This window comes from Sturnira hondurensis, unplaced genomic scaffold, assembly GCF_014824575.4.
Source record: "Sturnira hondurensis isolate 20B ecotype Veracruz unplaced genomic scaffold, ASM1482457v3 Scaffold0006413, whole genome shotgun sequence".
Classification (NCBI taxonomy): Eukaryota; Metazoa; Chordata; class Mammalia; order Chiroptera; family Phyllostomidae; genus Sturnira; species Sturnira hondurensis.
In genome coordinates, this window is record NW_028079044.1 from 34,700,381 (window position 1) to 34,713,161 (window position 12,781).

At 33.5% G+C, this 12,781-nt stretch overlaps 1 pseudogene; it reads right to left on the reverse strand.

Moving 5' to 3' along the window:
• Positions 1-10,718: 10,718 nt before the first annotated feature.
• LOC118989044 (uncharacterized) lies at positions 10,719-10,869 on the reverse strand (annotated as a pseudogene).
• Positions 10,870-12,781: the final 1,912 nt, after the last annotated feature.

A 12,781-nucleotide genomic window follows, 5' to 3' on the forward strand; every position in this document is an offset into this window, starting at 1 on the left:
TTGTTTACACAGTTTTTCACCTAGAGCATTTAACCACTAAATTAGTACTAATTTGCTAAGATTTTGCTCATAGTACCTCAAAACAGCATTGCTTATTATACTCTAAGCTCTATCTTCATGTGCTTTGTTCAGCATTAATAATTTTTAGCTTTTAATGGGTACTCAATACATGAATAAAATAATTGATCACTACCCAAATTTCTGTTTATGCCCACTGCATCCTTAAATTCAAACTGCAGAATCATATAGAGATATTTTACAATCTGTAAAGGGTGTCAAAAGAAGGAACCAGATAGTAAAGTTCATCTGTTTTAATAGTACTCTGTGATAACCTAGCCCTCTATACCTTTTAGCACTGTGAAAACTAGGGTGCTCGATAATAGCAAAACCTTGGTGAAAGGAACCAGATAGAAGTAGGATACTTTCATAACCAAAGCCATTTTATAGGAGTAAAAATTACTTCTTCACTTAATCATGCTGTGACAAAATCCATTATGATGATGGATACACCCAAGGGCATTATTAATACTGAGACAAAATTTGAAGAAACTATTTGTTTCAAGTTGCCTCCCACAGTTTTCTTAGTGTAATTGTGGGCAATAGAGAAGTAAAGTGGATTTTATATGAAGATAGATATATATTTCATTTTAAAAAACTTTAGGTTGTAATTATGATTAATGAGCATGGCTATTTTAATGAAAAAACAAATTACTAGAAAAATGATTAATAGTATTTATGATAATTAAACTACAGTCCTGAGACTAATAGACTATATATATATACATACACACATGTGCATTTATGTATATATACACATATAGTCTACGCATATACACATATATACATGCATATAGACTATATATGTATATAGACATGTATATACACACATATATTTATATGTATATATACTATATACATATATAGACTATAGTTTATATATATACACACATATATATGCATATGTGTGTATACATATATATGTATACACACACATCTATACATGTGTGTGTGTATGTGTGTGTATGGACTTCCTTGCAGAAGTAACAAACCATTTGTGTGCAGCAGGAAGTAAAGGTGTGAGGGGCCTGTAGGTATGTGTCTCCTTGGGCTTACAATTAATTTGGTTGATTTATTATTTTACTGGGTGTATTCGTAAGTGACAGGTAAAGAAACATAAAATATTATATTTAATGCTTTAATATTTAATATAAAGTGTTCAAAAATCAATGATTTCAGTTAAAAACAGGTATGAGACATTTCATTGTAAATTATAAAAGATTTTTTACAAGGAACATTAATTAACTATGAATATTTGTGAGGGTATGTCAAAATTATTTAAAGAGTCTTATCTAAAACTCTGTGTCCTCCTCTCCACTAATATAGCCCTCTGTAAATTATTCTTTTATAATTAGTAATTAGGCTAAAATATTTTGTTATATAGCTGTTTTGTTTAATACAACTGTAGTGCTTAAAGGAAGAAGTGTTATATTTTTATATTATGATACAATATTTGGCATCTAACTGTTGGATTAATGAATAAATGAAAACTGGTTAAAAAAGTAGGAAGTGGAACACAAATACCCTACTACAATGGGGTGGCTGTGTGAAAATGCAAGCACTCCTATACACTGTCACTAGGCTGAATGTTTTGTGGTTGGTTCTCTTATTTTCCTCTAATTTCTCCATTTATTGAGTGGTGAGTACTACATGTCAGGCCTTTGGCTAAACAGTGGTGGTAATGGCAGTAAGGTTTTCAAATATACATCTAAAAATACCGTGTTTAAAGAAATGACTTTTAAGATATATCTCTAATCATGAAGAAGAGTTTCCTCAAGATAAAACAGGTGAGTGAGGAAGTTCAGAATGCATGAAGGAGAGAATAATACATGTGCTACTATAGGAAACAAGGAGAGTTTTGCCAATTCTGGAAAACTGAGGCAGTGAAAATGGAAGGAAAAGAGATTGGTAACACAAACTGGCTTGGTTCTCAGGGACCTAGTATATAGAACTGAGGAAATCAGGCTTATTGATGTTTTTATGTGGAATAAAAACAAATTCAGTTAAAAGGAGTGGAAGATCCATTTTATCCATCCTACAATATCTATTACTAGTGACCAGTCAACTGGCACGAAACAGCTTCCTGTGGTACTGTCCCCTGTGAGAAATATTTACTCCAAGTGGAAAATATGTCATAGAATATTAGGTTTCCCCCCTCCACTATTGCCTTTCTCTTTCATCAGACTTTAGAAAATCAGCAATTGTCAATATCAGTATGTTAGTGAAATTATACTACTAAATTTTGACCTTGAGAAAAGAAATAATTAGAATATCCATATAGGAAATATTTATGAATAGAGGCTATAAACTTTAAACTCAATTAGCAAAATATAATTCTAAAAATATTTTTCTACAAAGAATATTTATTTACATCTATTTGTAGTTCATTTAATATAAAAAATAAATGAGGATGAAAAGACAAACAACAGGCATTAAGAAGCAATTGGGACCAAAAACATATCCAAGAAATTAAAAAAGCCAACACACAACACAGTATATAGATGAGATATCACAGAATTGTACACTTGAAATCTACATAATTTTATTATTCAGTGTCATCCCAATATATTTAATGGGGGGAAAAAGGAATAGAAAAAAATCAACTCAAATTAGCCCAGGGGTAAAAATTTAAAGAATATACTTTTTTCTTTACACCTAAAAAATTCAGGTGACTATTTCATCATATTCTCCTCCTGACTTTGGTTTACTGTTCACTATCCACATGGTGAGACAGATATCTGCCCAATCCAGCCCTTCCAAGTAGATCCAGGTTTACAAGTACTTGAAATTTGTGAGAAAGACATCTTTCCCTGAATCCATTACAATTCTCTGAAAAAGAGGTTGTTCCTACTTATAGATCTCATCCTGGACCAACCACTTTACAAAAGAAGAATTATTTTGAGTGGCTCCCCTAGGTAAAATGCCTGGTTTTTGGTAAGGTGGTAGGTCTCCACTTTTATTTCCAATAGAATCACATAGATATAGGCAGGAAAGGGGGTAGTTCTAGAAATAAAATTGGTATCAGAGATAAAATAATATATATCTATTATATAAATAGACTTTTGATTTAGATTAGCTCAGTCTGAATCTTGCATTTAGCATTTGCTAGCATTTGTATACAGAAGTTTCCTTAAACACAGTGTACCACAGTTTCCTTTCTATAAAATAGATTAAGGATAGTACCCAGAAGTACTTCTTGTCTTCAGATGATGTTAATAAGGGATATTGGGGATAATACAACTATAACACTAACAGATGGTCCACAAATAATAATTACTCAAAAAATATCTGCCATTATGACAATAATGCAATTTGCAATCTAAAACATTTCACAGTCTGGTCCGTGATCCCTGGATATTTTTAATGAGGTATTAATTTATGGGGTTTTAAATGGTGATTCATAGAGTTTGGGTCTGAATGCTCTCTGGGGATATATAGGAAGAATGAGGGAGAATTTCATGTCCTCTGAAATTGTAGCCAGGCTAAATTTTATAAGCTTTACATGCATTGCCTCCAAGAAAGATTTTATTTGGAAGTGGAATTCCATAGCTAATATACATTTTGTAACCTGATACTCTAAGACACCATCTTTATAGGTCTTTGTAAATTACAAAGGGTACACCTAAAAGAAAACAAAAATTACAGCAAGTGTGCTGTGCTTGTTACAGAGAGCTGAGCAAAGAGCATAGGTGAGGAATGCCCTACATCACATTGCTCCAGGAAAGCAATTTATAGTCTCCACTCTACTGAGCATATTTCAGCGGTGTCACTTTTATAGAGGGAAGACAACATTGTTATATTATAATGCCATTAACCGTATCAAATGTCATATGTTTAAAGAACTGAGGATGCATATCTTCTTTTTCATTCTAAAAGCATCTTATTTCTTTCACAAATGTAATCAGAACTGTGACAGATAATACAGCAATTTATGAACTGTGGACAAAAAGGAGAGCATAAAAGCACAATCATATTAGGATTCCAACTATGCTTATCTTGTTATCTCAGTAGGGGAGAAGAGATTTTTAAGATGTTTATGTACAGAGAATGTTAACTGTTTTCTAAAAATCATTTTTAAATATTTCAAAATGTGAATTTAATAATGTGAGTGTAGAATACAGGCACAGTTCTGGGGGGAAAAAGCCTTGGTATTTTTTCTAAACATTTTTTCTTTTTCTTTTTTAAATTTATTTATTAAATTGTTGTTCAAGTACAGTTTTCTGTCTTTTACTCCCACCCCAGACAATGCCCCCCAGTGCTCCCTACCTCCCTCCCATTTCCACCCCCTTTAGTTTTTGTCCATGTGTCCTTTATATTAGATTCCTGACAGTGACCAGAGAGGGGAGGGGAGGGAATTTCAGGGGAAAAGGGGAAGGGTTTACAGAAACTAAACATTTTTTAAAAATGATTTTATTTATTTTTAAAGAGGAGAAGGGAGGGAGAAAGAGAGGGAGAAAAACATCAATGTGTGGTTGCCACTCATGAGCCCCTTCTGGGGACCTGGCCTGGAACCCAGGCATGTATGTGCCCTAGACTGGGATTGAACAAGCAACCCTGTGGTCCACAGGCCAACACTCAATCCACTGAGCCACACCAGTCAGGGCCTAAACATTTGTATAAATATTTCTAATATCCATCTTTTTTTTTGTTTCTCAAATGCTTAATTTTGAAAGAATTATTCCCTACAAAATAATTGTTAATGTTTGCAAGAGAAGAAAAATGGCATCTGAAAGTGCCAAATGCTATGAATAACTTGAAACTTAGAAAATAATTATTTGTTTATTTCCACTACAGGTATCTAAAGAGTTGTATCTCCAGTGAGTTTAATCACTAATTTTGGATCTTTTAATTTCAGGATGAGTCTTTAATTGGCCACCTTTCTTATAATTTTAGTTTACATCTTTAAAAATTATAAAAAGCAAAATAAGAATATTCGAGCCACATTTTAAAAGTAGCCTAAAAAGGCTCACTGGCAATCTGAGGGAGAGCTGAGAGACAGTAAGGTTCTATAAAGATCGTCTAAAGTGGTCTTGTACATGCTTAAAGTCCTACCTCTCAGGCAAATAGAAGAAGGAATATGTTCGTATGTCATGTATTGCAGTTGATATGAAAAGAAGAAATGTGATTCCAACCTTGCGGTAAACACTTGTTGGGATTAGCAGAGTTTTAACAAAGCCTTTGTGATTATGCTGAAGGACGTATTGTGGTTGATGTTACCATTAAAGGAAGAGCTAAAGAAAGGGGCTTTGGGGCACAGAGAACATTCTTCTGCATGATGTGGGTTGATGGGCAACTCTTGTACTCCATAGACTGATACCTTATTTATGCTAATTAGTGAACTGAATGGCCTAAGGTATACCTGAACTGGTATTTTTATTCTACGTACCTTTGCATTACTTATTTCACTCCCTAGAAACTTTTATGAACATATCTTTCTCCCTAACTAGACTGTGATTCTGAAACACGGAAGATGTGGTATATTTTTATGAATCTTAAGGTGAACCATACCCGTAATGTGTTCTCTAACTTGTTCCTCATTCCTGTGAGTCTTTCCCAGCAGAATGGTTAACACACATATATTCACTAATCAGTTTAAGACAAGACAATCTAAAGTTTTCATGTTGCTCAGCGTATTACATATTTTATAAAAGCAACCAAAAAGAAAGAAACACAAAATCAGTATTTTGTATAACTTTTTCTAATAAACTTGTTAATCATGAATTCTCTAACATGTAACAAAACTAGTTCTTCATTGTTTCACCTAAAGATTTTAATAACAGATTCATAATTAATATTCCATGAAGTATTTAAATGACCTATAACTGATTTAAAGATTTTGTAATGTTCTTAGTATATTATTAAAACCTAATTTAATATAGTAAAATATTGGCTCAATTAAAACTAAATATGGTCAATAACAACTAAGGAATTTAGATTCAATAGATTTAGTGTAAATTGTTCTAGTAACATATTTGGGAACAAAAACAATATGAATCATGAATTTTAACATAGTATTTATAATTAGACATGTAAAAAGCTTGTAAACAAAAAATAGTTATTTTAAAATAAATGAATAAATATTAAGATACAATAAGCATTTCAGGTAGAAATCAGAAAATGGCTGTGTAGATGAAAATTATGTGTATATACTAAATATTCTTTTTTAAGAGTTTTCTCTCTTAGGGAGGAGAGAAAGAATATATTACTGTCAGTTCCCAATACCCATAAATACTGTTTAAAAACTGACAGCACACCATTTTGAACAGTTTTGTTGACATATGTATTCTATACATATTATGGTATATTATAGAGTGTAGAAAATTATTAAGGAATTTTGCTTGCTTAGATGTGTATAAAATCAATAAATTTCAAGTTATTTTTAGTTTTAGTCTCCTTATTCAAAGTTAATTCTTATATAAGAATAAAATGTATAGAGAGAGCTTATTTGAGGGAAGTACAGACAGAGATGGGAGAATCATTCCCAACACACTATCTGTCCATTCCCACGGCATCATCCAATTCCCTTAGTTAGAGACTTAGGGTTTTGTTTTGTTTTGCTTTGTTTTCAGAAATATTTTATCATCACTAGACTACAGAAACTGTCTACTTTTTTCCAAATCTAAATGTCTATGAGTTAGTAAAACACAAACCTTTTAAGTTTAGAAAATTGTTATTCATAATATTCCTAATCTCCCCATTCACTAAGTGAAAATGTTTTTTAACCATTTTTATTGTTATTCTATTACATTTGTCCCAATTTTCTCCCTTCGCCCTCCTCTGCTCCACCCATCTCATCCCCAACTCCCACAGTCAATTCCCACTCCATTGTCCATGTCCATGAGTCATTCATACATGTTCTTTGTCTAGTCCCTCCCCTTCTTTCCGCTGTTATCCTTCTTTCTCCTCCTCTCTGGTCACTTTCAGTCTGTGCAGTGTTTCCATGCCTGTGATTCTATTCCGTTCATTAGTTTATTTTGTTCATTACATTCCTCTTATCAGTGAGATCATATGGTATTTGTCTTTCACCAACTGTCACTTATTTCACTTACCATAATATTTTCCATTTTCATCCATGCTATCACAAAAGGTAGGAGATGGTTTTTCAATATAATTTAATAATTCTATATATTGGACAAATTATTATTTTCAAAATATAGGCAAGAAAAGTAGATTAAAAATATAAAGTAAGCATCCTCAAATCCTTTATCCAATGAATATGGAGTAAGAGGTAGACATAATCTATATTTCTAAAATCTGATCTCTTCTTACCATACTACATAGAAGGTGATAAATCAAGGACATCAAGAGGTTGTCTTGATCCTTCCTAAATCATTGAAGAGTAAATTTTCAATACTACTATTTGAATTTTTTGGCTTATAACATTGTTCCTTTGATAAAAATAAAATATTCCCAGAAAGTTAATACAGTGTTACCATTATTTATCATTTCTTAGAGTAAACTAGTTAATAAAAGTATTTTGAAAAGTTACCTTTAGATGACCTATCTAGGGAAGTGAAATTTCTGGATCCAGGAGGTAGGGTGAACTAAGTACAGAATATTGCCAGAACCAGTTTCCAGTTCTTAAAAGCTTAAGCCTTGGGTCATACAGATATGTGTTCATTTTTCTGATATCACCACCTGCTGTGTGACTTTAGGAAAATCACTTAAACTTTCTAGACCACATTATCTTCATCTATAAAAGAGTGTAACTATAACTTTTTCGCAGGCTGATTTAAGGATTAAAGGTAGAAAAAGCACTAAGCAAAATTCATACAGAGTAATTCATATCTATTAAGTAATAAATAGTAATTATTGATACTATGGGGTCACCATGAAAGGAAGGAAAGAATGTAAAATTAGGGAAGAAAATAGAAATACAAACCTAATTAACTCCAAATCAGGAGGCATGAGATGTAGCTCCACCAACAGCTCTCTGTGAGCTGTGGGGTAGATAATTCTAACTTCTCTGCATCTCAGTTGTAGAATGAAGGAGAAGTGTAGAGGCTAGATGATGATTTCTAAGTCACCTTTCATTTTGAATGTTTGGTGATTTTCCTAACTGTACTAGTCACAACAACAACCACCTAAAACAACTTTTCTACACAGTGAATTTCAATGACTAAGGAGTAGCTTTCTCTAGGAGGGATCTTAATCTTAAAAAGAGTTGATGGGCTGGATGATAGGATATAGATCAAGAAGGTCTTACAGAATCTAGAGCATGCAATAACACATTGGTAAGAGTGGATACAATCAAGATTATTATGGTCACATTTTTCTTTTTAATTCTTATGTTAGCAGTCTTCAAAACACACATAAGGGGAAAAAAAACTTATTTGAGAAATACTTCATAGTCCTTGGAGCAGGTAAGGCAATAATTTCTCACTCAGTCTAATTGGAGGAAGTAGTTACAATAAAGCAAAAGGAGAAGAGAAGCTCTTTTTGGAGGTTTCCACTGCCGTAAAATTACAGCACAATCTCATTAAGCAGTAATAGAAATGGAAATTACTTGCTCTTGTAGCCCTGATTGTGTTCCTGTTAGGTCATTTGCATACTGTTCACTGATTGGATTACTGTTGGGGCTGAGAGGTCTGGGAATGCTTTCCTAATGCATTCTCATCTAATTCTACTGCTGTGACTAAGGAGAAATCACTTCCTGAACTTAATAATATGATCTTCATTCAGGCACATAAGCCTTCTTTAGATTTTAGATGAGTATGAGAAGCGTAAACTCTTCTAATGTTGACCCAAAGCTGCATAATTTTTAAGAGCTTCAAATATACTTCCCCCTGATATGTCATGGAATATTAATAACTTGCTTAACGGTTCTAAATATGATAAGCTGATACTTCTACAGGAATGACTGGTATCAAATGAAACAATGAAAAAAGGAAACAGCAAAATAACATCTGGCTATTACATACTCACCATTTTATTTCTCCTCTACTTTCTCTTCTAGTCACTTTTGTATTATTTGAAGACAGGTGATTCTCTCCCACTATAAGTCATTAGGACAGTAAAAAGTGTATTTTATTTCCTTGTCATCTTCAGAAACTAATACATAATAATGTACTTTATATATGGCACACATTAAACAACACATCATTCAAAGGATCAATTTCTATCATTTCTTTTTCTTCACATATATACACACACAAAGCAATAGTATTTTAAAAGTAAAAAACTAATTTCTATGAAGTTATTTCCTACTATATAAGCTTTCTTAGCAGTTTTAAAGAATTATTTGTGCTATTCACATCATTAGACTTTTTTTTTTTACTTGGAACAAAAATATGAATGAAGGCCATGTGAAAATTTGGGCATAAACTGAATATTTAAAAGATCAGACACTGTTGTCACCAAATGTCAATATTTCAATTATACCTCTTATAATTTATTGTCTTTAATAGCACCCCTGAGATAATAGCACCCCTGAGAAATTAGCCCTAACTAACACCAAAACACCACTGAAATTTTTTAAATCAATATGGATATTGATTTTTAAATGAAACACTAATGTCATGTATTGGTTCTTAGGAAGTGTCTCTCAGTGGAAAAATACTTCAATGATAGAGAGGAAAAAACTGAATTTATCTCCTATCCCTTTTCTGTCCCATGATTTTTGTTAAAATATTGGCAATATTTTCCAAAGTTTTTACTTTAAAATTTCTCGATGGCCTTATACAGGAATTCATAATTATTTAATTTGTTTAAGCTTGACTATGTTTTTGTCCACTAATGTAAGAACTTTATTGTTTCCTAAAGTACATTTTTGCCATTTCATGCACTTTACACATTTCATAAGTATACTAGATTTTTAATATTTTGCCTTTATCCAAATTTATAAAGTCTTATATCCTCCTCTAGTTCAATGACAGCTTTTCTGGACCCTCTGTGACATTATTGTATAGACCTCTTTTCTTATTTTATTACTGACTCTTCATTTTACATTGATATGCTTAAAATAATTTTTATGCAAATTTAGAGTTTAAGTATTATGATTTCCTTGCAAAAGTTTAGTAGAAAAATATGAACATTTTGTATTTATTGTGTACCTCCAAAAATGATCACCTTTTAAGAAATATGTCCATTTGTTTGGAAAAATTCCCAATTATCCAACACCCTTCCACTGTGAACATTTAGATGACAAGGTTAGCGGTCTATACGAAAGCAGGGTGAAGTCAGGCAAAGTGACCACCAACTGTCTCTCTCTGGCCCCTCTTTCCAGCCTAGGACCACTGTGGGCTCTCCCAAAAGGGATTATGGGGACCAAAGCCAGGACTACCCAGGGACAAGTGGAAAAGGGAATTTGAATGCAGCAGTGGCCTTCTGGCCTTTAAGGACACTGTGGCCAGCTAGGATGATATCCCTTGATTTGAGGTGGGGAACCTGAGAGGGCCCAGCTCAGGCTGAAGTCAAGTTGTCACCTGGTGCGGCATCCATTTGAACTGGCAGTTTTGGAAGCTGCCCGCCAAGCTGTTAAGAGCAAACTGCCCAGAGCCCAGTGCAAATGAGAATAGGTGCTGATTCATGTTCTCAAAGGGCCAGCTCTGGTCTAGGGAAGGTATGGGCAGTCATGGTCTCTGTTAGAAGCTTTTTCTATGAAGCCAAATTCATATCTTGCAGGGAAAATAACCTGGAAGGCAGAGAGGATCTCTCTTGAGAAGCAGTGGCAAAGGACTTAAGCCGTAGTTGCAACTGGACCAGGGTCCCATCACCCAGCTAGACAAGATTTAACTAAATTTTCTTTATATACTTTTAAACTGATAAGAACAGATACTACACTTGATCTTAGCCAAAAGGCCGAGAAGCGACTCTTCTTTATATACTTTTAAACAGAGCTTTATTAAGGTATTTATACAGCATAAAAGTTTGCCCATTTAAAGTGTACAATTCCGTGGTTTTTAGTATGTTCACTACTATTACACTTTTGAAATGGAAACCCATAGGCTTTCACTCACTCTCCATTCCCTATCCACACCACTCTCGGCCCCAGACAACGAGTCTAGTTTTTGTCATTGTAGGTTTGCCTTTTCTGGATTTCCATATAAATGTTTCTCATGCACTTTTGTATTTTAGTTATATTAATATGTGTATAGTGAACAGTGACTATAAATTCAGATTCTATAAACTTGTAACCTTGACTGGTAGGGTTTACACATATATTCGAGTCATTATAAAATATTGATATTTTTCATTTACAGAAAAAGAGATTTTTTCGACCTGATGCTAAATGTAATAAAAGACTAAGCTACTAAGTTATTTACACAATATTAGGTATTTATGAATTTTCCCAGGGCTTTATTTATGGACACTATTTTAATGTTGTGCTCGCTTTCACAAACTCCTAAATATTCCCGGAGCATGCTTTTTATTAGTCTGTGTGTGCTAGTATTTTGCAAAATATTTTTAAGGCAAAGGAAAGTGCAGTTACAAAGATAAATCACCGCCCCCAGCACTCAGCACACCCTCCTCACACATACACTTTGGTTTTCAGAAAAGTCATTGCATCTGTTAAAGTGATTACTCTTAAGCCTATTCACTATGACTCCAGCAATGAAGCCAGAGACTTCCTATATCAGAGTGTTAAATGGATTTGCTTCTAAAGCAGTCAGGAGAGATGTTTCACCTGAGGAAAATATAAATTGTGTTAAAAGTTGTGATTCGTCAATCTGGAACAAAGTCACTACCATATTTTCACTTGCATTTTGTCCAGGGTTCCTAGGATATATTAGATGTGCATTCACTTCTCATATACAATGTCTGATCAGTTCTCTGTCCGTGTAGATTTTTCTTTCCCGGAATGTCATTTACATGGAACCCTGTAGTATGTAATCTTTTGAGTCTCACCACTTTCACTTAGCATAATGTGCCTGAGACTTATAAGTGTGTTCCTAATAGTTGAATAGTATTTATCTTTTTACTAGTTGTGGGATATTTTGTTTGTTTCCAGGTATGGAGAGGTATGAACGTGGGTATGAATGTAGTTGCTGCGAAGCCGACATAGGTTTGGGGAAGCAGAGTTTCTGTCGTTGTCATTGTTTGTTTTTATTGTTAATTGCAATTGGGTAAATTCATAAAGTAAGGATTACTGGATTATATGGTAAGCGTCGGTTTACTCTTATAACAAACCGTCCAAACATGTTGCTATGTTACTTTCTGCTCCATTACTTTCCATTCCCACTGCAATGTTTGAGGTTTGCAAAATCCCTGTGTGCACCCACGGACACTTAACATTGCTATGTTTGTGTTGTTTCCATTTGTTGCCATTCTAATAGGTACACACTAGAAGCATACTATGGCTTTATTTTTTCTCGTTTGAGCTTCTTGGACCTGTATATGCAGTCTTTTATAACTTTTAGAATGTTCTTGGCCATTATCTATACACTTTTCCAGCACCGTTTTCTTTCTTTTCTGATTCTGAGCTTCTAATCACTCATATATTACCGTGTTTGATATTGTGTGCATCTCTTGTCTGCTCTTTAAATTTTTTTTTTACTCTTTTCTTTTGGTTTTCAGCTTGAATACTTTGTATTGATTCCAATTCCATGGATTCTTTTCTTGGCTCTGTCAAGTCTCCTATCGAATCTGTGGAAGGCATTCTTCATTTCTGGTGCAGTTGTTTTTATTTTTCCCATTTCCATTCCATTCTTTTAATGGTTTCCATCTTTCTGCTGTCCATGGGTGTTATTCGTGTTTCTACTAGAGTCTTTAACATTTTAAACTC